This window comes from Denticeps clupeoides, chromosome 9 (genome assembly GCF_900700375.1).
Source record: "Denticeps clupeoides chromosome 9, fDenClu1.1, whole genome shotgun sequence".
NCBI lineage: Eukaryota > Metazoa > Chordata > Actinopteri > Clupeiformes > Denticipitidae > Denticeps > Denticeps clupeoides.
Window position 1 is genome coordinate 1,400,608 of NC_041715.1, and position 18,685 is coordinate 1,419,292.

The 18,685-nt window shown below is 41.5% G+C and overlaps 1 long non-coding RNA gene across 1 annotated transcript; it reads right to left on the reverse strand.

Moving 5' to 3' along the window:
- Positions 1 to 17,635: 17,635 nt before the first annotated feature.
- On the reverse strand, positions 17,636 to 18,059 carry LOC114797474 (uncharacterized). The gene is made up of 3 exons (XR_003750869.1): positions 17,898 to 18,059; positions 17,747 to 17,806; positions 17,636 to 17,663 (listed from the first exon to the last, which is right to left on the reverse strand). It is a non-coding gene; the product is annotated as an uncharacterized LOC114797474 (long non-coding RNA).
- Between the last annotated feature and the right edge of the window lie 626 nt (positions 18,060 to 18,685).

The window sequence follows — 18,685 nt, forward strand, 5'->3', positions numbered from 1 at the left end:
AGGAACACATACTGGACAAGTACAGGTGAGGACAGTTAATCCAAAATATGCCAGATGATCCAAAATATGGCAGCCCGTCTCATTTTCAATCAGCCAAAATACACCCATGTTACACCTCTTCTTACCTCCCTCCACTGGCTCCCGGTAGCTGCTCGCATTGAGTTGAAATCCTTGATGCTTGCCTACAGGGCTGTAAATGGAACTGCGCCCTCCTACATCAACACAATACTACCTAGCTACACTCCTGCACGCTCTCTCAGATCGGCAAACGAAAGGAGACTAAAAATTCCTTCTTCACGGGGTCTCCGATTCCAATCATGTCTGTTCTCCGTTGTTGTCCCTGGCTGGTGGAACAACCTGCCCTCCTCCACACGACTAGCCGAGACCATCACCACTTTTAAGAAGCAGGTGAAAACCCTCTTATTCCAAAAATATTACAGACAAATTTAACACATACACATGCATACACATTGAACAAACAAATACAAAAATGTATAAATACATTATAATTTTTCTTCGTCTAGCACCCAACACTCTCCGAGCATGCTCTTCAATGACAAGTCTAAGCCTTATCAGGGCTCTTAGTTTGTATACTCGATATTCTATAGAAATCGAACGAGAATTGCTGGTGTCTTCCCATTGTAAGTCGCTTTGGATAAAAGCGTCTGCCAAATAAAGTAAAGTAAAGTAAAGTTAATGTACTCAGGTACCAACAGAAGGAGATGAGGAATTGGGACATGACAGAACATGGTTACTGAGGGAAGTGCCAACGCAGCGGTGCGTATGACACTTTAGTCATGAATGTAAATGATGAGAATTTTCTCTTCCAGGATAATTTGCATATTAAACATTAATGTCTGAAAGTTGAGTCGCCCTGGCAGCTCCTCCTACCCCCATTAAGCAGGTTGTTAAATGTGGCCGACCTGGTGGATGTGTGAATTGTCCTGATTTTCCTGGGGATGGATGAAAGGGCAGCATTATAGGATGGAGATAAGTTGTGTCTGAGTCCTCCACCTCTGCTGAGTGATGGTTTGTTGATTTGCACACGCAAAGCTTCCCTCACTCCTCTCTCAAACCACCTGTCTTCTCTGTCCAATATTTGAATGTTTTTGTCTAAAAATGAGTGTCCTTTGTCCTAATCCCCAGGAATCCCCATCCATCCCCAGGACAATCGGGCCCAATTCACACGTCCACCAGGTCGGCCACATTTAACAACCCGCTTAATGGGGGTAGGAGGAGCTGCCAGGGCGGGGCTGTCACATCTACCCCCCTCCCCCGGCCTTTGTTTAACTTAACCAGCCTATTCAAGGTGGGATTGAGGTGAAACCAACATGGAGGATACATTTGGGGTCACAAGCCAACTTCCCTCAGATTGACAAAGTTCTGTGGATGCAGAATGAAACGTCTCTACATTAAAAAAAGTCCAGTTGCCACGACTCAACTTTCAGACAAGTTCACCTGGATGACTGAGAATCTTCACAGACATTAAATATTAATGTTAAACATTATTATTATTATTATATTACAAGTTTTTTGTAATCTCTTATATGGATTTGAGCAGAACTATTGAACAACTATGCAAGCGCGTCTAAACACACACACATGTACAAAATACTGTAGTTGTCACCAAGAGATGGTTTGCTCTGCTTAGGTATTTATTTTCTTGTCTTTCCTGAAGGTTTTTCTTTCATTTTGTTGCCAACATGTAATTTTTTTTTATAAAATTAAACAGCGCCACCTTGTGTACAGCAGAAGTTTCCCTTTTTCCTCATTAATCTGCATCATGAGAATTAAAGGTAAATGTTCCATGCAGTAAGCAAGCATAATGTAAAAAGAGCTAATAAAGGAAAAAGTTTGATATATTACTGTTATATGTTCTCACTGTGAGTTTTGTTCACGGTTTTATACAGAATTGTAAATGCAGTAAAATGGTCAGCTGCAAATTCACTTTTTAGCCAGCAAAACTATAAAATATTTCAGGCAGTTCCAACTACCATGCACTTTTTTAGGAAGTGTTGGTGGAGCAGGTACAAGGAATACTGTGGTGTGTCACATGTGACGATGTGGGTCATTTTTTTTCAAGAAATGAAATATCCAGTTTTAATGACGAGTTAAGAAGAGGAAGTGGGAAAAGGTTTTGCCAGTTTCCCCTGGTGGAGTTCGATCGGCGGCCCTTTCGGTCTTTGATTTGACAAGTGGCCCTTTGAACAAGACAGTTTTATGTTTCTTTTTATAGTTTAAGATTTTCTTTACTTTCCTTTTGATCATATCTATAATCCCCTTTTGCTTGTACCAAACAGGTAATGATCACCCCACATCTGGTCCATGTCACTGATGTGGATGTAAAATACTCTTAAATACACCATTACTTTCTGATAATCAAACTGGTCTCATTACATTTACATTTACGGCATTTGGCAGACGCCCTTATCCAGAGTGACGAAGAGATCGATGAAGAGATCAATTCCGAAGGTCTTGAGCTGTCGTGTGAAGGTGCTCAGTGACTGAGCTGTTCTGACCTCGAGGGGAAGTTCATTCCACCACCGAGGGGCCAAGACGGAGAAGAGTCTAGAGGAACGTCTTCCTTTTACCTTCAGAGATGGAGGGACCAGGCGAGCAGTACTGGAGGCTCGGAGTAAACGAGGTGCAGTGTGAGGTGTAATAAGGGCTGTGAGGTAGGATGGTGCTACTCCATGTTTGGCTTTGTAGGCCAGCATCAGTATTTTGAACCTGATGCGTGCAGCTACTGGGAGCCAGTGGAGGGAACGTAGCAGAGGGGTGGTGTGGAGAACTTGGGAAGGTTGAAGATCAGTCGTGCTGCTGCATTTTGTATGAGTTGAAGAGGTCGGATGGTACATAGTGGTAGACCAGCTAGAAGGGAGTTGCAGTAGTCCAGTCGTGAGATTACTAAGGACTGAACCAGTAGTTGGGTGGCCTGGGTTAACAGATAAGGGTGAATTCGTATGATATTGTAGAGAAGGAATCTACATGAGCGGGAAAGGTTGCTGATGTGAGTTGAGAAGGAGAGTTGGTTGTCTATTGTTACTCCAAGGTTGCGGGCTGTTGTAGAAGGAGAGATCTGTGAGTTGTCCAGGTAAATAGCAAGATCCTGATGTGGTGAAGAATCTGCTGGAATGAATATTAGTTCAGTTTTGGTGGGATTGAGTTGGAGGTGATGGGCTGCCATCCAAAACGAGATGTCGGTAAGACATGCAGAGATTTTGGAAGCAGCATGAAGATCAGAGGGAGGAAAAGAGAAGAGGAGTTGTGTGTCGTCAGCATAGCAGTGGTAGGATAATATGCAGATGTTATGCAGATGACACACAACTGTACATCTTCATCAGATGAAGAAGACATTTATATACTAAACAAATGAGACCTGTTTAAGACGTTAGATGAACCACAACTTCATCACACTAAACTCTGAAATATTGTTACTTGGACCTAGAGAAGGTCCAAGAAGAAACCCATCTGACCTCTCAGTCAACATTGATGGGAATCCTACCACCATATGAACGACCGTCAAAAACCTGGGAATCCCAATAAACAGTGATTTGTCTTTCGATAGCACATAAGCAACATCAGCAATATCTCACCTCCACAATATTTCAAAGCTAAGACGGACTCTCACCAGGCATGATGCAGGAAAACTGCAACACACATTTGTAATGTGAAGAATGGACTATGGCAACGCTCTACTTATAGGAACCCTGGCATCATCTGTCAGTAAATGCTGCTGCTGCAAGAGGGAACGAGAAGATTTTAGCACATCACACCGATTCTGTCATCAAATTTACATACAGAACTGGTCCCTGATTACCTGAGTACTGCCCTACATGAGAATCACACCTACTGGTACCGAGAATGAACAATTTCTCAGCAGGTGGATGAGCTTTCTTCTACAGAACTTCCCTGCTTTGGAACAGACCTCCTTCTAATGTTTGGAACTCAGTGTCAATATTTAGGTCCAGGGTAAAGACTAGTGGTGGGCCGTTATCGCGTTAACGTGCTGCGTTAACGTGAGACTCTTATCGCGCAAAAAATAAAATATCGCCGTTAATCTATTCACAAAGTTGGGTTGAGAGCTGGGTCTATACTACGCAAGCTATTGTGCCGGAGTTAAATGGTTACACTAGATTTATAAGTATATTTCTTCTTTCTTTTGTCTTTTAGTTTCTTATTTCCTAAAGACTTTTATTTTGTTTTTGAGACCCGTTTCAGGTCTCTTGGACACATGGCGTGAGTTGTGAGAGCTGCGTGGGGTTTGTGTGCAAAAAGTTATTTCTTTCATTTTAATTTATGTACATATTAGGAATATTTTGCATGTGTGTTATTTTGTACATATTTTTATGTTCTTTTAATACTGTATATTGTAGAGAGAGGTGCAGAAAGACGCGATGTTCTGACGCGACCTTGATTTTGTACAGAATACACTTTGCACAGAATCTCTTGGGTGTCAGCTCATCATTTGTGGTTCAAGAAACGAAATCAAAAAGTTACACAACGCAGAAGAAGAGCTACACTATGATGACTTTCACCTTGATATTTTAGCGCGGATGTATATCTAGCCGAATTGCACTGTAGGGGGCGAGAACGAGTCTTCGAACTGTGAAATTACCACATCAAACGTGACGTGGTAACATGGATGCAGCTATTTAACTGAATAAACAGTTGGTAAACACAAGTACATCTTATTGAACATAATTTATTTTCATCACCAATTATCATAGTAGAACAGCTTTCTCAAGCAGTTTGTGGTGCACTTTGGAAACAGGAGATGAGCCCCTGGTCTAATGCGCCACCTGGCTTGAGAAACCCGTTCTCAAAGACTTACTTTTAGTCATTATTTGGGTAGCACACATATTCTGAATGCCTTCGGCAGAATTCAAATGAGCCATTTTACTCTAGATTAACTTTGCTTACTCTAGATTAATCTAGATTACATTCCAAGATTACTTTTACTTTACTTTATTTAGCAGACGCTTTTATCCAAAGCGACTTACAAGAGGAAGACACCAGCAATTCTTGTTCGATTTCTATAGAATATTGAGTTTACAAACTAAGAGCCCTGATAAGGCTCAGACTTGTCAGTGAAGAGCATGCTCGGAGATTGTTGGGTGCTAGACGAAGAAAAATTATAATGTATTTATACATTTTTGTATTGTTTGTGCAATGTGTACGCATGTGCGTGTGTAAGTGTTCGATTTGTCTGTAATATTTTTTGAATAAGAGGGTTTTCACCTGCTTCTTAAAAGTGGTGATAGTCTCGGCTAGTCGTGTGGAGGAGGGCAGGTTGTTCCACCAGCCAGGGACAACAACGGAGAACAGACATGATTGGAATCGGAGACCCCGTGAAGAAGGAATTTGTAGTCTCCTTTCGTTTGCAGATCTGAGAGAGCGTGCAGGAGTGTAGCTAGGTAGTATTGTGTTGATGTAGGAGGTAGTATTGTAGCTCTCCAAAGTATCTCCAAACTATATAAACTCTAGTATCCAAACTTTGAACTGACCGCGAGTAGTATTGATGGCATATCTGTATGAGGAAAAAGCGCGTGATTTATGACCATCTACATTCTCCCCTTCTCCACTGGACACTGTGCGCGTAATTTATGGCCTCCTAGCCTTTTCCCCCTTCTGCCTTCTCCACCGGACCCCAGCGCGTAATTTATGGCCTCCTAGCCTTTTCCCCCTTCTGCCTTCTCCACCGGACACCAGCGCGTAATTTATGACCTCCTCCCCTCTCCCTGACCCTTCTCTAACCCAACCCATGCCTATGGCTAAGGTGTTGTGTGTGTGTGTGTGTGTGTGTGTTTACCATGATGGCATAGGGTAATAAAAGAGGCGTAGGATGTCTCTGAACAGTGTACAACAGATTCTGTTACAATGGGTAGCCCTCTTGGTGCAGCTATGAAGAGACGTATTACGCCTACGCCTGTTACAAACAGGATAGTTTGTGATACACCATTTGCGCCAAAAAGGAGAAGGCCACGATCCTTGGTGAATTTTCTTCAGAACCCTGGTGGCTGTGAAGAATACGAATGGATGTTATCCGATGGACGTGTCGGCGGTTATATTTTTGACAAGAAGGAGCGTCATGTGAGATTGTACTCGGTGGATACGGACCAGGAGTTTACACCGGACGACCAATTGTGTGTGTCGTTTTATGCTGAAGACTGGTGTTTGTTCAAGAATAACGGGTGGAAAAAGATTGAAGATGTAAATACGGGGCCTTTCTACATATCGTGGACCGGTGCTACGGATCAAAATCACTACTACATGTGTGGTGGATGTCAAGAGCAGAAATCAGAGTCTTACATTTACGTGTGTAGTGGTAAGAATGTCAGTCGTGTGGTGCCAGATGGTGAACGCCGTGTGTATGGATCGCCAAAGGATGTGAAAGTGATGTACCCGTGGTGTGATGTGGCCATACTCCACAACGTCTTCAAGAAGATTGACAGATTGTTTAAATGGAGCGATATTTTGGCCGGATACAACGAAATCAGGGTGTGTCTTTTTCATGGGGAGGCGGAGTGTGACAATGCCACGTCACACCCTGAACCACCCCCCACACCGGCTAACCATTAAAAAGCAGAACAGGACCTCAGACCCCTAACACAATCTGGGTGATCACAGGTTCTGTTAAGTCATGGCTGTTAGACTGAATGGTGCTGCTGATGCTGTTGAAGACTGTTGTTGGATCGACAAACTGGGTGACAGTCTGGGGTTGCAGAATTTGACATACATGCCTGGACCATTGGTAGACATCCCGTCGCTGCAAACCTCTGATGAGAAGCCACCACCGGCTGCGACACATGTGGGCGATGTCTCAAACCCATGGGATGGCGACGAATTGACTTGTTCCACACTAAAAGCTTTTAAAACCATAAAGTTTTGCGTATGCAGAATCCTCCAAAACATTGTCGGACGACTGCTACGGGAAACCTGTTATGGCTGCATGGTGGACCATCCGAGTCAGACCCAACACCCGTGTCTCTATGAGCCGGAGGGATATTTCTACATTACCAACATGGACAAGATAAAGCAGAGACTTTTCCAGCCTGAGACACACCACCTCATCACAAACGTTCTAACAGCGTGCGGCCTCTATGTACATCCTCAGAAAATCAACGGTGCTGTGGGGGCGCTGGCCTACGAATTAGAAGATGAACCTTTCTTTTTCCAGAGGCTGGATCAGATGACTGAGAGGCTTGCTGACTCACAAAGTGCTGATGTAATTTATGAAGCGCTAAAGAGCTGGGGTGAGAAGACTGTTCTGTAAACATGGGTTTCAGTCTGTCAAAAGATTTTGTTAAATCTGAAAATGTCATGATGAATGTTTATACCTTATTGAGAGATATTTAGACATATGTGTGAAAATTTTTACAATACCTCGACAACGCATAATTTGAAAATAAATAATGTGTGACCAAAATAGAATGTGTCATTATTTCACGAAGCAACCCATCATGACTGACCTTTTAAAAAAATACTACTATGCGCCAGACAGCGAGGGCTCCTTCGGTGGTAAAACAAGGTTAAAAGATGCCGTATTTAAAAATACAGGGGTCAGGTTGTCTAATAAGACGGTTTCTGACTGGTTATCAGGGGAGGATGCATACACGTTACACAAACCAGCGCGTTTAAAATACAAGCGGAATAGAGTCGTGGTGTATGGTATAGACAAACAATTCCAAGCAGATCTTGTTGACATGTCTATGTATTCAAAGGAAAACGATGGTTATAAATTCATGTTAACGTGTATAGATGTTTTTAGTAAACATGCGTGGGCTCGTATTTTAAAAAACAAGACCGGAGCTGAGGTGACTAGAGCATTTGAAACTATTCTAAAGGAAGGACGAGTACCTCAAAAATTACAGACCGATCGAGGAAAGGAGTTTTTCAACAAAGGATTTCAAAACCTAATGAGAAAACACAGCATCACCCATTTTGCCACAGGTAGCGAATTAAAGGCAAGCGTTATCGAACGTTTTAACAGGACTATTAAGGGTAGAATGTGGCGATATCTGACATCGGTCAATTCTAAAAGGTATATAGACGTACTTTCTGATTTAATAAAATCATACAATGCCAGCTACCATCGTAGCATTAAAATGAAACCTGCACAGGTCTGCTCTACAAATGAAGCACTAGTGTTTCAGTCATTGTACGGTGTGAACGATGCGAAGCAGAAAAATGTTACGTTCAATTACAAAACAGGCGACGTTGTAAGAATTTCTAAAGCAAGAGGTGCATTCACAAAAGGCTATGAACAAAACTTCACAGATGAATTCTTTACTATATCAGCATGTATCCCGCGTAATCCACCGGTCTACAAATTGGTAGATTATGACGGTGATATAATAGACGGCACCTTTTATGAAGAAGAATTGCAAAAGATCAAACTAATCAGTAATAAACCGTTTAAAGTTGAGAAAATTTTGGAAAGGAAGAACATGGGGAAAAGACGCATGGTCTTTGTGAAGTGGTTGGGGTGGCCTGAAAAATTTAACTCTTGGGTTGATGAAAAAGACGTAGTAGATGTTTAAATAGTTTGTTCCAGAATCAGTCTTTCATTCACGATAAAACAACGTCATGGGGGACGAAGGCTTTTATGTAACCCTGCCGTGTAATGCCTCACAGAGCGTATATCCTGATAATACTATATCAAAGTATAGGACCAAACTCGCGAAACCTATTATTTTAAAGGGCGATTGGGAAGTAGCGCTGATTGAATTCCAGTACCCGCGATCATGGCCGACTTTTGGAGAGGATGACAAAATCATCTTTTTGACCAATAATATAACAGGGGAGAGATTGGCTGTTACAATACGCGTAGGTTATTACACAAGCATTACAGACATAGTCAAAGAGATAAGCGGCTATACCAGGGTACACGGCGTTACATTTGGTTATGATGACCTTATTAATAAGGTTTATGTCTATTCGAACAAACCTGTCACCATAGCGATATCAGGCAAGCTTAGGATTATTTTAGGATTTAAGAATAACAAATTTTTTGACGCAAGCATTACTGTGGATCCGTTGAGTCGATCATATGCATCATATCCGGCCGACCTGTATGGTGGCGAATATAGCCTTTTTGTCTATACAGACTTTATAGAATATCAGGCGGTGGGTGACTATTTTGTACCCCTTCTACGATGTGTACATATAACCGGGAAAAACAAAGAGTTTGTCACAGTCAAGTATGACAGAGCGCACTACGTACGTGTTTCGAAATCACACATCAGCGATATAGCTGTAGAAGTGAAATCAGATCAGAATTGTGTCATACCATTTAAGTACAGCAAGGTGGTTACAAAATTACACTTCAGACCCACGAAACAATCTCAAAGAATTTGAGAAACTATGAAGGCTTTTAATCCGTACACGATAGACCCTCATCGTTATGTGACGTATTATCAAAACCAAGCTGGGGGTGGGATTCCAGGTTTTTATGGCGCCCCTTCCATGTACGGCGCAGGGCTTGGCGGTATTTTCCGAGGTCTTTTCCGAATGGCACTACCGCTATTGAAAAAGGTTTCGCTATAGCAAAACCCCATCTAAAATCGGCGGCAAAGAACATTGTTACCGATGTAGTAACGAATGTCATGAGACCTAGACAAAATGATGTTGGACAAGATGGTTCAGGTATGATGGTAATGAACAGGCGATATGAACACAAACCACCGGGTGTAAAACGAATCACACATGGCAAGAAAAGCAAAGTAAAGAAGAAACAAAACTCAGTGTCTAAAAGAAACTCGAGGGGTAAACAACGCATGCATGAGTATCGGACTAAAAGAAATTTAAAAAACATCTTTTAGTCATGGCGTTAATACACGGGATGTCCGATGAATGCGTAAAGTCAGAGTTGGATTTGTTTACAGTCCCCATGACGCAGTTGTCTATAGAAAAAAGTACATACATCGAAGTGCCGCCTATCTCGGCACTGACTGACTCGGCACCCCTGGAGTTTTTCATAGCTGGAAACGGTGAAGACTATATTGATTTAAACAATACACTTTTATACACAAGACTCAAGATCACTAAACCGGATGGCTCCGATATAGATGAGGGTGCACCAGTCGGCTTGGTTAATTACCCCGGAGCTACAATATTTTCACAGGTCGACGTATCCCTGGGGGATCGGCTGATCTCACAGAGTTCAAATACATACCCGTACAGAAGTCTTCTTGAATGTTTGATAAATTATGACCGTCATGCGCTTGAAACGCTTTTCTCAGCGGGCCTATTTTACAAGGATACTGCGGGTCATATGGATACTGCGGATCCGGCTGGAGCAAACCGGGGGTTGAACAAGAGGGCCGCATTCACTAATGCTAGTAGCGTTGTTGAATTATTATCTCCCATACACAGCGATATCTTTTTTCAAGAAAAACTCATGTTGAACGGCGTTGATATAAAAATTCGATTAACACGTGCTAAAGATGAATTTTGCTTAATGCGCAGTGACAATTTGGGTTATAAAATAAACATACTGGCAGCGTCCATGTTTGTTAAAAAGGTTTCAGTGTCACCAGCTGTCAGGTTGGGACACGCGCAGGCATTACTCACAGCAACAGCTAAATATCCTATCGACAGGGTATACTTAAAAAATTTCTCCGTGCCCACCGGAACACGCGTCGCTAATCAGGAAAACCTGTTTTTGGGGACACTACCAAAAGCCATTGTGATTGGGATGGTTGATAATGACTCATTTTCAGGATCTTATGCTAAAAACCCTTTTGCATTCAAACATTATGATTTAGAATTCCTAGCAGTGTATGTGGACGGACAGCAATTCCCTGCCAAGCCGTTTCAACCACAGTACATAGAAGGTTCTGCTATAAGAGAGTTTTATCAGCTGGCGTTATCAACCGGCAGACATCTAAAAAATCGGGCATTGTCTATCGACAGAGAGGATTTCTTGAACGGTTACACACTCTACGCTTTTAACCTCACGCCGGACGAAGAATGCAGCCAACACATGTCATTAATTAGATCAGGGAACATCAGATTGGAAATGCGTTTTAGACAACCGCTTCGAAACACTATCAATTTAATAGTTTACGCTATATTTGATAGCATGATTGAAGTGTCCAATCGCAGGCAGATTCTTGTGGACCACTACTGAATTAATGAACACCGTACAACTATTAAATATTATGGACAAAATCTCCACAAACACGTGTTTTTTAGGCGTACTGCCGGCCGACCAATTACCCAAAAGACCTGTGACAACATTACCAGCATCTGTGATAATTAACACACACAGTTCGGACCAACCAGGTGAACACTGGTTAGCTGTGTACATAACTGAAGACCGTGTCGGTTGTTTTTTTGACAGTTTTGGAAACAGGCCAGACAGCAAGATGTTTCCGTCAACTGTTTATAAATTTCTAAAAACTACATGTTACAATGTACAATTTTCAAATAAACAGGTTCAGGATTTATCATCGGTTACGTGCGGCGAACATTGTGTATTCTTTCTCTACCACATGTCAAAGGGTTTGAGCTATGAAGATGTTTTATCTAAATATTCCAACGACTTGACTAAAAATGATAAAAAGGTCTCGCTATTTGTGAAAAAACTACACCCGCATGTCTATAATTGTGATATGTTTAAAAACTCTCAATGTATACAATCTGGTGAGGTGTTTATGAAAAAATCTTATTCTAAATAAATGAGTCGAAAAACAAATATATGTATCATCAAGCTTGTTTATTGTCATCACATGTTCAAACACATTTTAAACAAGACTGTATACACTTTTTAAAAATGTAACCATGCGCTTGTATCTAAACGTGGCGATGAAAACGCAGGTGGTTCTGAATCACCGTCATCATCACGGGTGGTAAAAGTCTTGTTAATGTTTTTAAATGAATTGACCTCATCTTTAACACGTCTGTTTGGAACCGTAGAAAGAGGTATGTTCAACATTGCTATAGCACTCAGGAATTCACGCCACCCCTTGGGTCTCCTATGAGGATTCATAGATTGAGGCGTGGTAACGTTCTTAACCAAATCGAAAATGTGAGATCCTGGAATGATCGTACCGTTGAAAACAAATTCGCCATCTCTACCCCATGCAGCAACCCCCTGTGATTTCATCATTTTTTCTAATATATACCGGACATTCCTTTTACTTCAGATTTCTATAAAGACGATTAGACATGTCAGCGTCTAAACTCTTTTTTTCTGAACATAGACCACCGGATACTCTGAAAGCAGATCCGTTCTGAGACGAAGTGTGTCAGGTGTTCTAGATTTATAATCAATCATGAGGTAGCCAAAGGGTTTTTCAGTAGCGTTTTTAAAACATTCAAGGAAGAATTTGGTATTACCAGGATACATCTGTCTCGCTAATACAGCAATCTGTGTATTGTCTCTTGGGTTTTTGAAAAGTATTAGGTAATTTGTGTTTAAACTGATTGTTCTGCTGGATTTCCCCTGAAAAACAAATTCTGAACCATGTAGATAGCGCTGAGATTTCTATGATGCACGTATTGTGTAAACACTTTTTCAACCTGCTTATTGCCACTCGCAACATCCATTAAGTCATCGATAATTAATAGCGATGGTTTGGTCGGCGGCAAGAGTTGGTCGTCCGATAGTGTGTCAGGAATACCTTGTATAAAATTAATATTCCTAATTTTTAACAACTCGTCATAAAGAGGTTGCCAGCAGTCGTAAATGTAGACAATGTTTTCAATCGTTGTAGATATTAAGCGGTCGGCATCGGCTATTAACGCTTTCACAAAAAACGTTTTTCCAGAGTTTGACGGTCCGCTTACTATACACGAGAACGGATGTTGCAATCTGAGATCGAATCCTGAGATGATACACATAAATTTTATTGTAGAAAATAACACACATACATATAATAGCATAAAAATACAAATATAAATATACAAATGTCACAGACATATTGAAAAATCACACATAGGCAAATAATACAAACATCCATATATACAATATATTACAAACATGTTGAAAATCACATAGATACAAATAATAGAAAACAGTACATATATACATATGTTACAGACATAATGATATTTACATATTTACCTGTGACATCTCTCAAAGTCATCTTGTGTCAATACCCATAGGGGAGCGTCGTAAAGTCTGGGAGCAGGACTCGTTTGTTGTACACAACTTTGAACCTTTTGACATCTGATTTGTTATGTAATGTGAGGTGTCTTTTATTCCTGGTAATTGTGTTTGTGCGTGTTAAAACATGTTGCGACCGGTCTCTATCTATTACATAGCTGTTAACCAAATCAACCAGAGAGCGTAGATTTACAGCTTTTGAATTTTCAGCATTGAGAGTGATACCCTTGACCTTCATGGATGTCTTACCGTTAGCGGTGATGTAACCATATGTTTTCGGACCGCCTGAACAAAATTCTGTAATGTAATCCCCGGGGCCTACCTCGTCAGTAAGATCGCCCAGATATGGACCTAGGGGTGGCTCCCAGTCACCATCTTTTGAGACAAAGATTAGACTGTCTGTGTCGCTGTACAGCAGCCGATCACCCAATTTCTCCATCACAGAATATAATTCTAGGCGTGCATGAGCAGTTGTAAACGCTCCAAGAAACACATTAATGTCACGCATTTGAGCGCCATAACCGTCTGCATAACGCCACTGAACCAATGCCACTTCGTCCGAGACAAATGCAAAATGTGTGATTTCACGACCGCCCCCAAAAATGTATCGCGAAAAGTCGTCAGGATCTTTCAACAACTCTGTGTATGGAAGGTTTTCCCGCATTGAAAATCGGCCCCAAAGTGAATTCAATAGGAGTTTGTTAATATTTCTCCTTGCAGGGTTTGAACAGATTTTTTCAGGATTCAGACGGATACCCTGTTTTTGAAAATAATCTTCCATGTAGGCATGCTTTTCAGCATCCGTCACAACCCCCGGCAGGTACCCACTGGCTTCCTGCTTGTATTGTAGAAACGTTTTCACATAATCTGCAAACAACGTTTCTGATCTTTGTTCAAAATGCCACACTTCATGAATCTCAGCCAAAACATAACCCATCTGTACAGCTTTCAACAATTCAATGCTAACCCAACAACCCGAAAGAGATCTCTCGCCGTCAGTATGAGTACATGGTGATGCTTGATTCTCAAGATGACAACATGTTCTACAAAGCGGGAACATTAGTTTGCCGCCGCATCGGTATGGCAACACAGGGTGTAAGAGACCACGTGGCGGGTACACCGTTGCTTTAACCAACCCATAGTAATTTTCGAGACTATCAAAGTCTTTCAAAATGATCTGTGGGTGGCCGATCGGATATTCCTTTGATGATTGACAAAACGGGTAGAGACTGGTGAAATCAAAGTAACGAATTTTTTCACCGTCCGATGTTTTGTGATAGAGTTTGTACGCATTCGTTCGACCGCCAAAGAGGCTGTCTCTCGGCTTTAGACGACTGGGGTGTGTATATGTTGACATGAACTCTATGACTGATGGATCGACCTGTTTTAAACGACGCCACTGGCACTCCCACATAACTTCGACTTTTAAGCCGTACACCTTGGTGAGGGTTTCAATCTTATCATCAAAATGCCTTCTTAAAACACTGTACGGGAGCCTTGACAAAGGATGAGTCTGGGTGGGTGTGTATTTACAATCATGTCCGTGATGCATACACCCATTAAATTCTAAACCGTATTTATGACCATTTTTTTCATAATAGCCGTCAAGACAGTATTTCCCAACCACAACCTCACCCTCTGTCAGAGCGTGTTGGATGTACACATGCCTGGTTGTTTTGACATATTCCAGCCATTCGATGCTAATGTCTGAAAATGCCTTGTTTTGGCTTGTGTACGCGTTGTTATGTGTAAGAGCGAGTGTATCACGCGGTAGGTAGTGTGTTTTGTATACAGCCATGCAGCACGATGCCAACGTGGTTTGACCAAAAGGGTCTAGACCCGTGCATTCCATGAACTCGTCACGGTATTTCAGACACGCCTCTCTTAACAGCACGACGTCGTTTCGACCGTAGAAACGGAGTTCCTTCTGAAAATCAAAAACACCGCACGCTGATTCGTTGTACCAGTCATCAAATTCACGTCTGCCAGCATTGGACATGTTGTCATATCCATAAAAGGTCTTATCCGGGTATGGGCCTATGTAATGGTTGTTTGAGCGTGTGTTAAACTTGTGTGGGAAATAACCCTTTTCTGTGGTGGTGAGATTTAACGCAGCTGTTGTTTTTGCCAGACTCATCGGTAGAAAAGAATAGCTGTCGATAAAACACTGTTTAAAACATGCATCAAACATGAATATCAGACGGCATCCAGTCATTGTCACATCTAGTTTGATCCCGTTTTTGGAGTAATATTCCAAAAGTATGAAATTATCAAACCCTGCAGCGTTGTGTGCTAAAAATGTGAAACCGTTGAACCTTGGTCGACGGAGCCAATTCACAAATTCACGCACACACCCGTCACCCTCAGCCGTGAACTCCACACCTGTAAATGTAATTGCGCAAACAAAATTTGCATGATGTTTGCCGTTCTCGAAACGTGTTTCAAAATCAAAAAAAATGTAGCGGTTATTTGTCTCCTTCAATCTAATGGGTTGTATGAAGCATTCATGCTTAGCGTCTGGAATCAGTTCTTCACGACAATGAACACAGTGTGGTGTCGGACACGTGTGTGGTTTGGGTTTTTTAACACTAACGTGGTAACGCCTGTTACAATTCTTACAAAATTTTGTAAGATCACAATTTGACGCCACCACGCCAGGATCGCTCTTCATAGGATGGGGCTGTTTATGTTTGTCAAAACAAAAATCAGACTTGCAAAACCTCCCACAAGACGAGCAATATCTCGAACCTGTGACCCTTGAAGGGCAGCCGGGGTCGTTACAAACATCACACCTGTATTTGCAACCATGGTCTCGGAACGAAGTGTAACCGGCATAGCAGAATTCACAGACATACGGCACCCCCATGAACGCCTTGAGGTTTAATATTCCGTAGTAATGGCTGTCGTGTATGTATAAAAAGGCTGTTTTTGCATGCGGTACAGTGCTAGTTTGAAATTTCTGCAACACCCCTACGTCTGATCTGTAAAAGATCAAAATCTTGATGTCCAATAAGCTCTCAAATTTTGGAACATCATTAAAGCCGACTTTATGGTGAATGGTTAGCCCGCACCGTGTCTGAAATGTGGCTGCCAATTTTTCTAAATAAGCTGTTGGTTTCTCAGGGTTTACAAAATTTGCCAGGCATATCGCGAAGCACAATTGGTTTGTAACATTAACGGGGCAGAATAGATTCATCCTGTTCTTGCTTATTATCTGATCATGAGCCAAATCACGCAATTTACGTCGCGCGCCCCCATCACGACCTCTAGCGATTGAAACAGTCAGGTGTAGTGTCTCATCGCACATAATTTTTTTATTGCTTTGGATTATTTTTTCGATGGCGTCCATCAGAATTTCATACGAATGGTTATTCGCGGGTGAAAGGATCGCATTAACATCTGAAAGCAGGGTATCGCCACTCAGTGTGACATCGAAAACACCGCTCTGTCCGGCCAGTGTGTGTGAGAATTTTACGATATCTTTGAATACATCGTGGATGTGTGAAATATATGATGTTATGTCGCTGCTCGAAACGGATCTGAAATTAATATCACGACGCAGTACCACCCCATTGAACCGTGGTTTAGGTGTAACATGGTAACCGTCTATCACACCACCCCTTATAGACAATGCTTCTAAGGATACTGGATCAGATTCAGCACCACAACCATTTTGAATTTGATGTAAAACATTATTAAACATCTCAATTTCCCCCCATGTCTCGATGTTTAACATATCGTGTAGTGTTTTATTAAAATCGTCCACTGCATCACCACCAATACATTGACGTTTAGACGGCTCCATTATGGATGACAACAAGGTTTAAAACACCCCTTACACACGTGAAATGCCACTTAAACGCAACAAAACCGCTGATAACGATGACCAATCGACACGCTTCAGATCTGATGTATGTTCTACAGCTTTGGCTATAATCCCTACAGTCCTAATCAACTTTTCTTGCAAGTCATACACCTTAACAATGTTATCTAATACCTGTTTATGGCACATACAGCATTCAGAATGATTAGAAAACCGCCGGTACCTCTGTGGGTCGATGTGCTTTGGTTCTGTTTGCGTGGCGATGTCTGATCTGGTAAAATCTACCGCATCCCACGCTTTGTAATCCGTGTTGGTCCAATCGGTGACAAAGTCGAGATCAACGTTTACGGGGATTCTACCTGTAACAAAATCACACGATGTTAAAATTAATATTTTATTAAAATAACGATTGCGTTAAAACCCATGTAAATACATACCTTCTGGCTTTTCCGGGTGCTTGAAATCCGTATTCGTCTTCTTTCCTGATAGTTTTATCAAACCTGATTGTCAATATTTTATTAAAATAATAATAAATTGTGTTAAAACATATGTAATACACACCTTGCGGCTTTTTCACCATATGTTTTTGTGACTTTTCCACGCACAGATCCACCACGGGAGCTAGGTGCTTGAGTTTGCGTGTAGCCTTCCGACCTGACGGCTTGTCGACCCCTGTATTATCAACGCCTGGCTTAGGAATGGTGTCCACTAGTTGTCTGATGGTTGCTGTACAGAACGAGAGATATTACAATCACAACCATATGATGAAAAATTCATAAAACCGTATTAGATAGTCATAAATATATTACCTAAACTGTCGGCAGAGCATCCAACATCCGCGGTTACAACGTTGGAATTTGGATAATGTTCTGCTATTAGAATGCATACACGGTCAAAAACACACACTCACAACTATGTAGTGATATTATTATTAGTAGGATCTGTGGTTTTTACAATTACCTTGGTATGAAATTTGTGGTTCAGAATCACCCGCACCAAAACCATCGGTCCATAGACTTTCGAACCCCAGTGTTTCAAAACACGCCAGGTTTGATGGTCCTTCGAGTGATTCTACAGAAAAGTTACACCTATTAACAAATAAATAAATAAACACACACATACGTTGTAACAAGACTTATAGTTTATGTGTTATGAAAAACTTACTGAGAGTCCATAGTCGGTGATGATCCTTGTGATGTCGACCAGTTGAATGAAGACCTCAAGGGCCTCTCTTGTTATATAGGCCTCTGTGTGTGTGTGTGTGTGTGTGTGTGTGTGTGTGTGTATGTGTGTGTGTGTGAGTGTGTGCGTGTGTGTGTGTGTGCGTGTGTGTGAGATTTGTAAGGTCACACGTGGTTCAGTGTTTGCGAGAATGGTGGAACCAGATGACTCTCGTTGTAAACAAATGGTACGTTAGGTGTTAAAGATTGTTGGAGGATGTGCTAGGGTCTGTGTGTGTGTGTGTGTGGGTCAGGGAAATCATAAAACGGTTTCATTTATTTTAGCAGTAGGGGTATGAAATTAACATTGTTTGAAGGCAAAATAGTTTTTCTTTAACTAGAAACAGTTTTAAAACATATATCATTTAAATAAGGTTTCTGTTTTAAAAGAAAGTTCTAAGGGTGTGTGATATTTGTAAAGGTCACACGTTGATTCAGCGTTTGCGTGAATGGTGGAACCAGATGACTCTCGTTGTAAAACATATGGTACGTTAGGTGTTAAAGATTGTTGGAGGATGTGCTAGGGTC